This window comes from Narcine bancroftii, chromosome 3 (genome assembly GCF_036971445.1).
Source record: "Narcine bancroftii isolate sNarBan1 chromosome 3, sNarBan1.hap1, whole genome shotgun sequence".
NCBI classification, from domain to species: Eukaryota; Metazoa; Chordata; class Chondrichthyes; order Torpediniformes; family Narcinidae; genus Narcine; species Narcine bancroftii.
In genome coordinates, this window is record NC_091471.1 from 145,306,609 (window position 1) to 145,316,319 (window position 9,711).

Consider the following 9,711-nt stretch of genomic DNA (forward strand, 5'->3'; position numbering starts at 1 on the left):
CTAGGCATGACCCTGGTGTGGAGCACATCTTGTTTGTCACTTTCTCGCACCAGGATGTAGTCCAGGAGGTGCCAGTGTTTGGATCGGGGATGCATCCAGGTGGTCTTAAGGCTGTCCCTCTGCTGAAAAAGGGTGTTTGTAATGACAAGTCGCTGTTCTGCGCAGAGCTCCAACAGGAGGCGCCCATTGTCGTTGCACTTGCCGACGCCATGCTTGCCCAGGATTCCTGGCCAGGTTTCTGAGTCTTTGCCGACACAAGCGTTGAAGTCGCCCAGGATGACAACCTTGTCGGCTGTAGGGGTACGTTGGATGAGGTTGCGCAGGTCGGTGTAGAACTTGTTCTTTTCTGCTGGTTCCGCCTGGAGGGTTGGAGCATAGACACTGATGAGGGTGATGTGACGCTTGTTTTGAAGTGGGAGTCGCATGGACATGATTCGGTCCGAGAGGCCTGTCGGAAGGTTTTCGAGTTTGGAGGCAATGAAGCTCTTGACCATGAAGCCTACACCAGATAGGCGTCGTTCATCCGAAGGCTTGCCAGACCAGTAGAGTGTGTAGCCCGCGCCGCGTTCTTGGAGGCTGCCTACATCTGCCAGGCGGACTTCACTGAGAGCGGCTATGTCGATGTCAAGTCTGAGGAGTTCATGTGCAATGAGGGCAGACCGACGTTCAGGTCGGTGGCTGTCAGCCTTGTCTAGCATGGTTCTGATGTTCCAGCATGCTAGCTTGAGTTTGTGAGCATCTTTTGAGGGGGAGGACGTGGAGGGGGAGGACGTGGAGGGGGAGGACGTGGAGGGGGAGGACGTGGAGGGGGAGGACGTGGAGGGGGAGGACGTGGAGGGGGAGGACGTGGAGGGGGAGGACGTGGAGGGGGAGGACGTGGAGGGGGAGGACGTGGAGGGGGAGGACGTGGAGGGGGAGGACGTGGAGGGGGAGGACGTGGAGGGGGAGGACGTGGAGGGGGAGGACGTGGAGGGGGAGGACGTGGAGGGGGAGGACGTGGAGGGGGAGGACGTGGAGGGGGAGGACGTGGAGGGGGAGGACGTGGAGGGGGAGGACGTGGAGGGGGAGGACGTGGAGGGGGAGGACGTGGAGGGGGAGGACGTGGAGGGGGAGGACGTGGAGGGGGAGGACGTGGAGGGGGAGGACGTGGAGGGGGAGGACGTGGAGGGGGAGGACGTGGAGGGGGAGGACGTGGAGGGGGAGGACGTGGAGGGGGAGGACGTGGAGGGGGAGGACGTGGAGGGGGAGGACGTGGAGGGGGAGGACGTGGAGGGGGAGGACGTGGAGGGGGAGGACGTGGAGGGGGAGGACGTGGAGGGGGAGGACGTGGAGGGGGAGGACGTGGAGGGGGAGGACGTGGAGGGGGAGGACGTGGAGGGGGAGGACGTGGAGGGGGAGGACGTGGAGGGGGAGGACGTGGAGGGGGAGGACGTGGAGGGGGAGGACGTGGAGGGGGAGGACGTGGAGGGGGAGGACGTGGAGGGGGAGGACGTGGAGGGGGAGGACGTGGAGGGGGAGGACGTGGAGGGGGAGGACGTGGAGGGGGAGGACGTGGACCTGTCCTCGGGCCTGCGCTAAGGAGCTTTTAGGTGGAGTTATATATGTATATATGTATATATATGTATATGTGTATATATATGTGTGTGTATATATATATGTATGTATGTATATGTGTATATATGTATGTACGTATATATATATATATGTGTATATATATATATATATATACTCACATACACACTATATATTTGTCAAATATATAATTATCCAGAATGATATTAATATTCTTCTCAATTCACCTTGCCCTTGCATCCAAGTTCACCACCCATCTGTTCACTTTTACTCCTTCCCCACTTGTTTACTCTCTGATTTATAACCACTTTTTTTCCCCTTTCCATTGTCCTAATGATAGCCATGACCATTTCCAATCACTCTTTTATATCTCTCAATATCCCCAACCAACCCAAATTCTCTTTTCCAAAGATGTTTGAGTCTACCATTTCATCTTTTATTTGCACCATTTGTCTCTCTGCTCCTGACAGTTTCCTTGAACACACCATCACTCCAGCTTTGATGTTCTCTATCTGCTCATATCTTACACTTGGCTCCCCTGGAACAGTCTTCACCTTGATCCCTTCAGTTATCTGTATAATTTATTATGTCGACACTAGATTTTGATTTTTCTCTTTGGGTTCCATCTGGAATCCCATCTGGATGTAGTAATTTATCTGACTGTGATACTGTCAACATTCCCTTTTTTCTAAGCTTAGCTTCTGCTCTATCTCATTTACCACCTCTTATGCCATGATCTTGGCAGCAATGTCTTCCTCAATGAGAACAGGTGAAAATATTCAATTTAATTACTCGGCTTTTTAAAAATATTTTATTTTGTGCATTTTCAATCAGCATGCAATCAAAATGAAGAATAATCAAAAAGAAAAATCATCAATATCAATATTAACAAAATAATCGATCCACATGTCGATCTTAAAGTGAGAAAAAAGAGTCAGCATGCGATTCAATAATAAAGAAAGAAAAATTACAATAATACTACAAAATTGCAAATTTAATGTCCATGTTGAACCAAAGGGAGAAAAAGGTAATAAAAGATAATAGAGAGAAAGAAGAACAAAATAAGAGGAACCCTCCAATTCTCCCCCCCCCCCAAGAAACAAGAAGAAAAAGTAAGAAAAGAAAAGAAAACCCCACTCCCATCAAAGGACAAATAACCTGATTTATTTAGGGACCTCAGCACTACAAGCATTGGGGAGGGGGGGAGGGGTGAAGAGACAGGAGGGGGGAATCATTAACGATTTACCTCAATGTACCTTAGGTATGAATTCCATATTCTTGAAAATACATTGTACCTGTTTCTGGGGTTATAGGTGATCTTCTCCAGGGGAACACAATTGTGCATTTCTGTCTTCACGAGGGCTAATCCTAGTTGGGAATCCAATTTCCAAATAGCTGCTGCACATTTCCTGGCCACTGTTAAAGTGAGATTAATGAATTTTAATTGATATTTCAACAACCTAATTTTAGGTCTTGCATCTTCTAAATTCCCCAATAAAAATAATTCAGGTACATGAGGGTATTGAATTCCAGTAATTTTTTTTGCAGATTACCCAAATCTTCCCAGAAAGGCCTCACTTTAGGGCATGACCAGGTTGAATGCAAGAAAATACCTTTTTCTTGACCACATCGAAAACATTGGTCTGATATTTCTGATTTGTGGAGTAAGAAGTTATATTACACCAGCCAAGACCTTACATTAATGGTATTAATCATGCAGTCCCAACTCAATTTGGACCAGCAAAATGGATCCATTTCTATACCCAGATCAGATTCCCACCTTTGTCTTGATTTATCAAGCCCTTGTTTAGGGGTTCCTGTCTGAAGTACGGAAAACATTTTTGAAATAAATTTTTTTATGCTCCCCTTTCGAACCAGAGTCTCTATTTCGCTACACTGCGGTAAGGTTAGTGCTTGTCCTAATTTTTCCCCTCAATAAGATCTTAAATGAAGATAGCAGAAAAAAGATGTATTTAAAACTCCATATTTATTCCTAATTTTCTCAAATGTCTAAAATTGTCCCTGCTCATAACAATCCTCAATACACTTGACCCCTCTCTGGGACATAGTGTCCAGGATTTTATTATCAATCATTAATGGAATTAACATATTTTGAACCAGGGGTGTTTTAAGTGAAAGACCCCTCCCCCCCTTGTCCCCAATTTGAACATTAATTTTATTCCATCTTGTAATTATATGCTGTAATAGGGGGGCTTCTTTAGGGCCAGATAATAATTTACAATTCCATTGAAATATATATATATATAGTTTTCTGCTAATCCTCTTGCTAACCTTGTGCAACTCCAATTTTATGCATGAAGATTTGTCTCCTCCATTAAAGTGAAGAGTGACAAACTTCAACTGGATTGCCCAAAAATATTTTTTGAAATCCAGGAATGTTAATCCTCCCAATTCATAATTCCAGTTAATTTATCAATAGAGACTCTGGAAGCCTTACCTTTCCACAGAAACTTCCTGATGCATTTATTTGAAAGAATCTCTGAGGTATAGGAGCAGGAAAACTTTGAAAATAATTGTAGTCTAGGCAGCACTTTCACTTTAATACAGTTGACACTTCCAACCAAAGTTATTGGGAGGGCCACCCAGTTATTAAGATTTTTGCTCAATTTTCTGAAGCAAGGGAAGATAATTCAACTTGTTTAAATTCTGCATGTTGTTATCTACCTTAATACCTAAATATTTAATCCCATTAAGTGCCACTTAAATTGAAAATTTCTCTTAATTTGTTCATAATTCTCACCTATAAGTGGCATAACTTTTCTCTTGTCCAAACTGACTTTATAACCCAATATAATCCCAAAATCTTCCAATCTAGACGGCAAATTTTGTAATGAGTTAACTGGTTCTGTCAAATATATCAGAACATCACCAGCAAATAAATTGATTTTATGTTCTTCCTAATTGATCCTGAAACGATCTAGATGGATAGATTCCGCTAATGGTTCAATAGCTCGGAGGAAAAGAACTGGAGATAATGGAAAACCTTGCCTACTAGATCTGGACAGTGGGAATGCTGATTAAATTTGTCCATTAGTTATTACTTTAACTTTAGGCTCAGAATATAGAGCTGTAACCCAATTAATAAATGTTTTTCCAGCACTTTGAATAAAAATTCCCCTCCAGTCTGCCAAAGGCTTTCTCCTCATCTAGATTCACAGTGACACTCAAGTCATCTCTTGTTTGCATCAGATGTACAATACTGAGCAATCTGCATACATTGTTCGCTGTTTGCCTCCCCTGCACAAAGCCAGTTTGATCGGTGTTTATTAATTTAGGCAAATAAGTTGGCAATCTATTTGCCAAGGTTTTGGCAATAATCTTATAGCCCATATTCAAAAGTGATATGGGCCCATAAGACGACGGTTTCAATGGATCCCCCTTTTTTGGGAATCACCCTAATAACTGCTTTTGAAAAGGACTCTGGAAGAGTCACTACTGCCTGATGTAATACCTCCATAAACAGGTATTAATAGATCATTAAATTGTTTATAAAATTCTGGTGGAAATCCATCCTCTTCTGGGGATTTATTAATTTGCAAGGAGGCCAATGCTTCTTCTATCTCAATTTGAGTAAAGGGAGCATTTAACCCCTCCCTTTCTTCTTAATTCAAATTTGGGAGATCCAATTGTGAGAGTTTTCTTTGCATGGTTTACCATTTTTTGTCCCTAATTATCCATTCCTCTCCCTTTCTGCCTTAGAAAGTTTAAAATTAAGGATAGATAATAAAAATAAGATTTTGAACCATTAGGAGTGATCTGATTGAGGTATTAAAGCTAATACCAGTGACATAGACACCAAGAAATGATAACGCATGAGAATGACACATCTGACAGCAACTTATCTGAACAGGAAGGGCAGCTGAAAGGAGGGAAAGAGGCCACAGTAATGGCCGGGTAATAGAGAAAGTGCTAGTGAGTGTAGTGGTTGAGGGAAGATTAAGAAATCAAGGAGATATTTGAAGATAGCAAGAAATAGGTAGTCACAGGGAAAGAGAAAATGGGGGTGATGGTGTTGGTGGTGAGGGAGGGGCAGCAAAATGTTGCCCTCCATCTTTGTTCACAAGCATTGTTGTGAAACTACTTACTTATTATATTCAAAGTTCAATGGATTTCATGCAAGTTAAACCAGTTGGAGTTCAGTGTGGGTTTAAACATCACCTCTCTCTGGCACTCTCCCATTTATAGATTATGGATGTTAAAATTCTATTCTTGCTTTTCTGTTAACCTATTATTACCTACCATTAGGTTTTGGTCAGGATTTTATTACCTAACAATACTGAGAAACACATTAAAAATAGCAATAGCCAGTCTTCAGAAATAGTAGAAATATTTTACTTTCCAAATTCATGTTATTCAAATGAGGTTGATCAGAAAATTAAAGAACGTTAAGACAAAGTTTGAATGGATACTGATGACTTAATGTCTGTCTAATGGCCGACTAGTCTATCTTAATCATAATTTCAACAGTAAATAGATTAAAAATGTCTTACTAGTGGCACTGTAATTTGTTCAAACTTTAGCCACCTAATGTTCACTAGGTTGACCTATCTGATGCTAATAGCAAATGATGGCAATGTTTTAAAATGGCCCATGATAATCCATGAAGTCTTCTTTCCAAGGAAATTAAAAATAAATTGTTGGTGATCGATTATGAAGTGCAGGGTAAAATATTGAGAACACCTTAAAAATTCATTATTGATTTTGTTTATTTGTTCCATTTCTGTTACAGAGCAGCCGATCTTTAACAGCTGTGAGTTTAATCATTTGGGTCCTTCAAAGAGTGTTAGACAATGGAGCCAAGATGAGGCACAGAAAAACTGCAATGTCTATGACTGGGGATTAGTTCTAAAAGTTATTTATTTGTACTTTACATTGTATGCTATTTCAACTGAAGGAGATTGGCATTAAGACACAAGATTAGGTTTGTGTAATTATTCGCTCTTCAACAATCTTTGAATTCTAAATATACATTGATATTATTGATACATTCCCAATTCTAAATTTTAAAGAGCATTTCTGTCACAACACTGAATAAGACAGAATACTGCTATAAAGGAAAAACACATTCAAAGTGGGAGGGTAATTACAGGAGCTACTTGCACTATTGTTGGTCAGTTCCTCAGCTGAGGTCAATGTTTTGCTAAAGATTATGTTTTTCAATTCTTAGAAAAGGAATGAACAGCTTTTCTAACTTTATGCTTCTAAATATAAATTCTAACATCCTCATGTCAAACTCAGTCGTTGTTTGCTACTTTATTAAAGTACAATTGAAAATTGTTTTAAAAGAAGAAGAATAAATATGATCATTATAATTTCTATAACTGATGTGGTTTAATTTTTTGAAATTTCTGTCAGCCATCTGACAGTACCTGTGCTACTAGGTCAGCATTGTCAATCAGATGTCCAGTGCGATCCTGTTACAGCGTCAGCTACCCAGGTTTGAATCTAGCGCTGTCAGTAAGGAGTTTGTATGTTCTCCCCGTGTCTGTGTGGGTTTCCTTCGGGGGCTTTGGTTTCCTCTCACCATTCAAAACATACCAGGGGTGTAGGTTAATGGGGTGTAAATTGGGCAGCATGGTCTTGTGAGCTGAAATGGCATGAAACAATGCTGTATGTCTAAAAAAAAGTCATTTGTGACTTCATACTGCCAACCTTCCCTGTATCAATTAAAGAATTTAAAATTAACCACCTTTGCCCATAAGTTACTGATAATGGTCCCTGTCCTGTTGGCCCTCCTATTATTGGGAGACTATAGATAATAGGTGCTGGAGTAGGCCAATTGGCCCTTTGAGCCAGCACCGCCATTTATCAGATCATGGCTGATCTTTCCCTTTCATAACCAATCCCAGCCTTATCCCCATAACCCTTAACTTCCCTGCCCACAAGAGCCTTATCCAATTCTTTCTTAAAACTATCCAACGAATCCACCCCCACTACCCTCTGTGGCAATGTATTCCACAGACCTACAACTCTCTAGGTAAAAAAATTCCTGCTAATTTCTGTGTTAAATGGCTTTCCCTGTATTTTTAAACTATGCCTTCTAGTCCTAGTCTCACCCATCATTGGGAACAAGTGCTCTGATTTCCTTTGATAATCCTAAATACCTCAATCATGTCTCCCCTCATTCTTCTAAACTCAATCGCATATAATCCCAGTCTTTCTAACCTATCTGCGTTTAACAATCCTGCCATATAAATTTGCGCTGCACTCCCTCTATAGCAAGTATATCCTTGTTAAATATGGGGACCAGAACTGGACACAATATTCCAGATGAGGTCTCACCAGGGCCCTGTACAACTGCAGGAGGGCTTCTCCTATACTCCAATCCCCTCTTTATGAAAACCAACATACTGTTCATCTTCTTCACCGCTTGCTGAACCTGAATGCTAGTTTTCAATGACAGGTGAACAAGTATACCCAGATCCCTTTGCATTACCTCACTCCCTAGCTTAACATCATTTAAATAATATTCCGTTCTCTTGTTTCTGCCTCCAAAATGGACAACCTCGCATTAACTCACATTAAACTTCATCTGCCATTTTTCAGCCCACTCCCCTAACCTGTCCAAGTCCCCTTGCAATTTCCTGACATCCTCCTCGCTCTTTACACTACCACCCAGTTTAGTGTCATCTGTGAATTTGCATATGTAGTTATTTATCCCCTCATCCAAATCATTTGCATAAATGATAAACAACTGAGGGCCCAACACTGACCCCTGCGGGACCCCACTTGTCACATGCTGCCATCCAGAAAATGACCTGTTTATCTCAGCCCTTTGTTTCCTATTTCTCAACCAATTATCTATCCATGACAGCACCCTAACTCCCGATACCATGCTCCTTGATTTTTGAAACTATCCTCCTGTGTGGAACTTTATCGAAGGCTTTCTGAAAGTCCAAGTACACCACATCCACTGGCTCTCCTGAGTCCACCCTCCTTGTTACATCCTCAAAAAATTCCAGGAGATTAATCAAGCAAGATTTTCCTTTAAGGAACCCATGCTGACTAGCACAGATACTATTATTCCTTCCTAAGTGTTCTGCTATTTCTCCTTTAATGATGGATTCCAATATCTTCCCCACCACCAACATCATGCTGACCAGTCTATAATTTCCCGTATTCTCTCTCCCTCCCTTCTTAAAAAGTGGTACAACATCAGCCACTCTCCAGTCTGCAGGCATTTCCCCGGAATCTAAATAACTTTGCAAAATGTCAACTAATGCTTCCACAATTTCCAGAGCAACCTCTCTAAGCACACTGGGATGCAGCCCATCAGGCCCAGGGGACTTATCAGGCCTCAGTTCTAACAATTTGCTCACAACCACCTGCTTCTGGATCTGAATATCTATCAGATTCTCGGTTTCCTTCGGTAATTTCACCAAGTCCCTAGATACTGCTTGACCCTTACCCCTATTCTGATCATAACCTATATCATCCTTGGTAAAAACAGATGCAAAGTAATTGTTAAATTCCTCAGCCATCTCCATGTCCGCATTGATAATTTCACCTTTCTCTGTTTTCAAGGGCCCAATTTTGGCCCTAACCAATTTCTTCCTTTTAACATATCTGAGAAGGCAGTTGGAATGGTCCAGACTGCCAGGTGTACACCATATATAACCATATAACATATAACAGTTTATGGCATGGAAACAGGCCACCTCGACCCTTCAAGTCCACGCCGGTTCATTCAAACAACTCCATTAGATCCTTCCACCTATTCTCCGCCCATAACCCTCCAACCCCTTCCTATCCATGTATATATCCAGACTCCTCTTTATTGAAAGAATTGACTGCCTCAACTATTTCCTCCGGAAGATTATTCCATTCAGCCACCACTCTCTGAGTGAAGAAACATCCTCTAATGTTTCTCCTAAAATTTTTCCCCCTTACCCTCAACTTGTGTCCTCTTGTTTCAACCTCCCCTGCTCTCAGGGGGAAGAGTCTACTTGCATCTAATCTATCTATTCCCTTCATAATTTTATCAAGTCCCCTCTCAACCATCTACGTTCCAATGAATAAAGTCCTAACCTCTTCAATCTTTCTCTGTACTCTAGATATTTTAAGCCAGGCAACATCCTGGTAAATCTTCTTTGCATCCTCTCCACCTTATTTATATCC

At 41.9% G+C, this 9,711-nt stretch overlaps 1 protein-coding gene across 1 annotated transcript in view; it reads left to right on the forward strand.

Moving 5' to 3' along the window:
- Positions 1 to 6,914, forward strand: part of mgarpa (mitochondria localized glutamic acid rich protein a) — a 42,716-nt gene extending 35,802 nt beyond the window's left edge. Inside the window, exon 8 of the mRNA XM_069923107.1 lies at positions 6,323 to 6,914. The gene's annotated coding sequence lies outside the window, so the exon portion shown is untranslated. The remainder of the gene's footprint in view (positions 1 to 6,322) is intronic.
- The last annotated feature ends 2,797 nt before the right edge of the window (positions 6,915 to 9,711 follow it).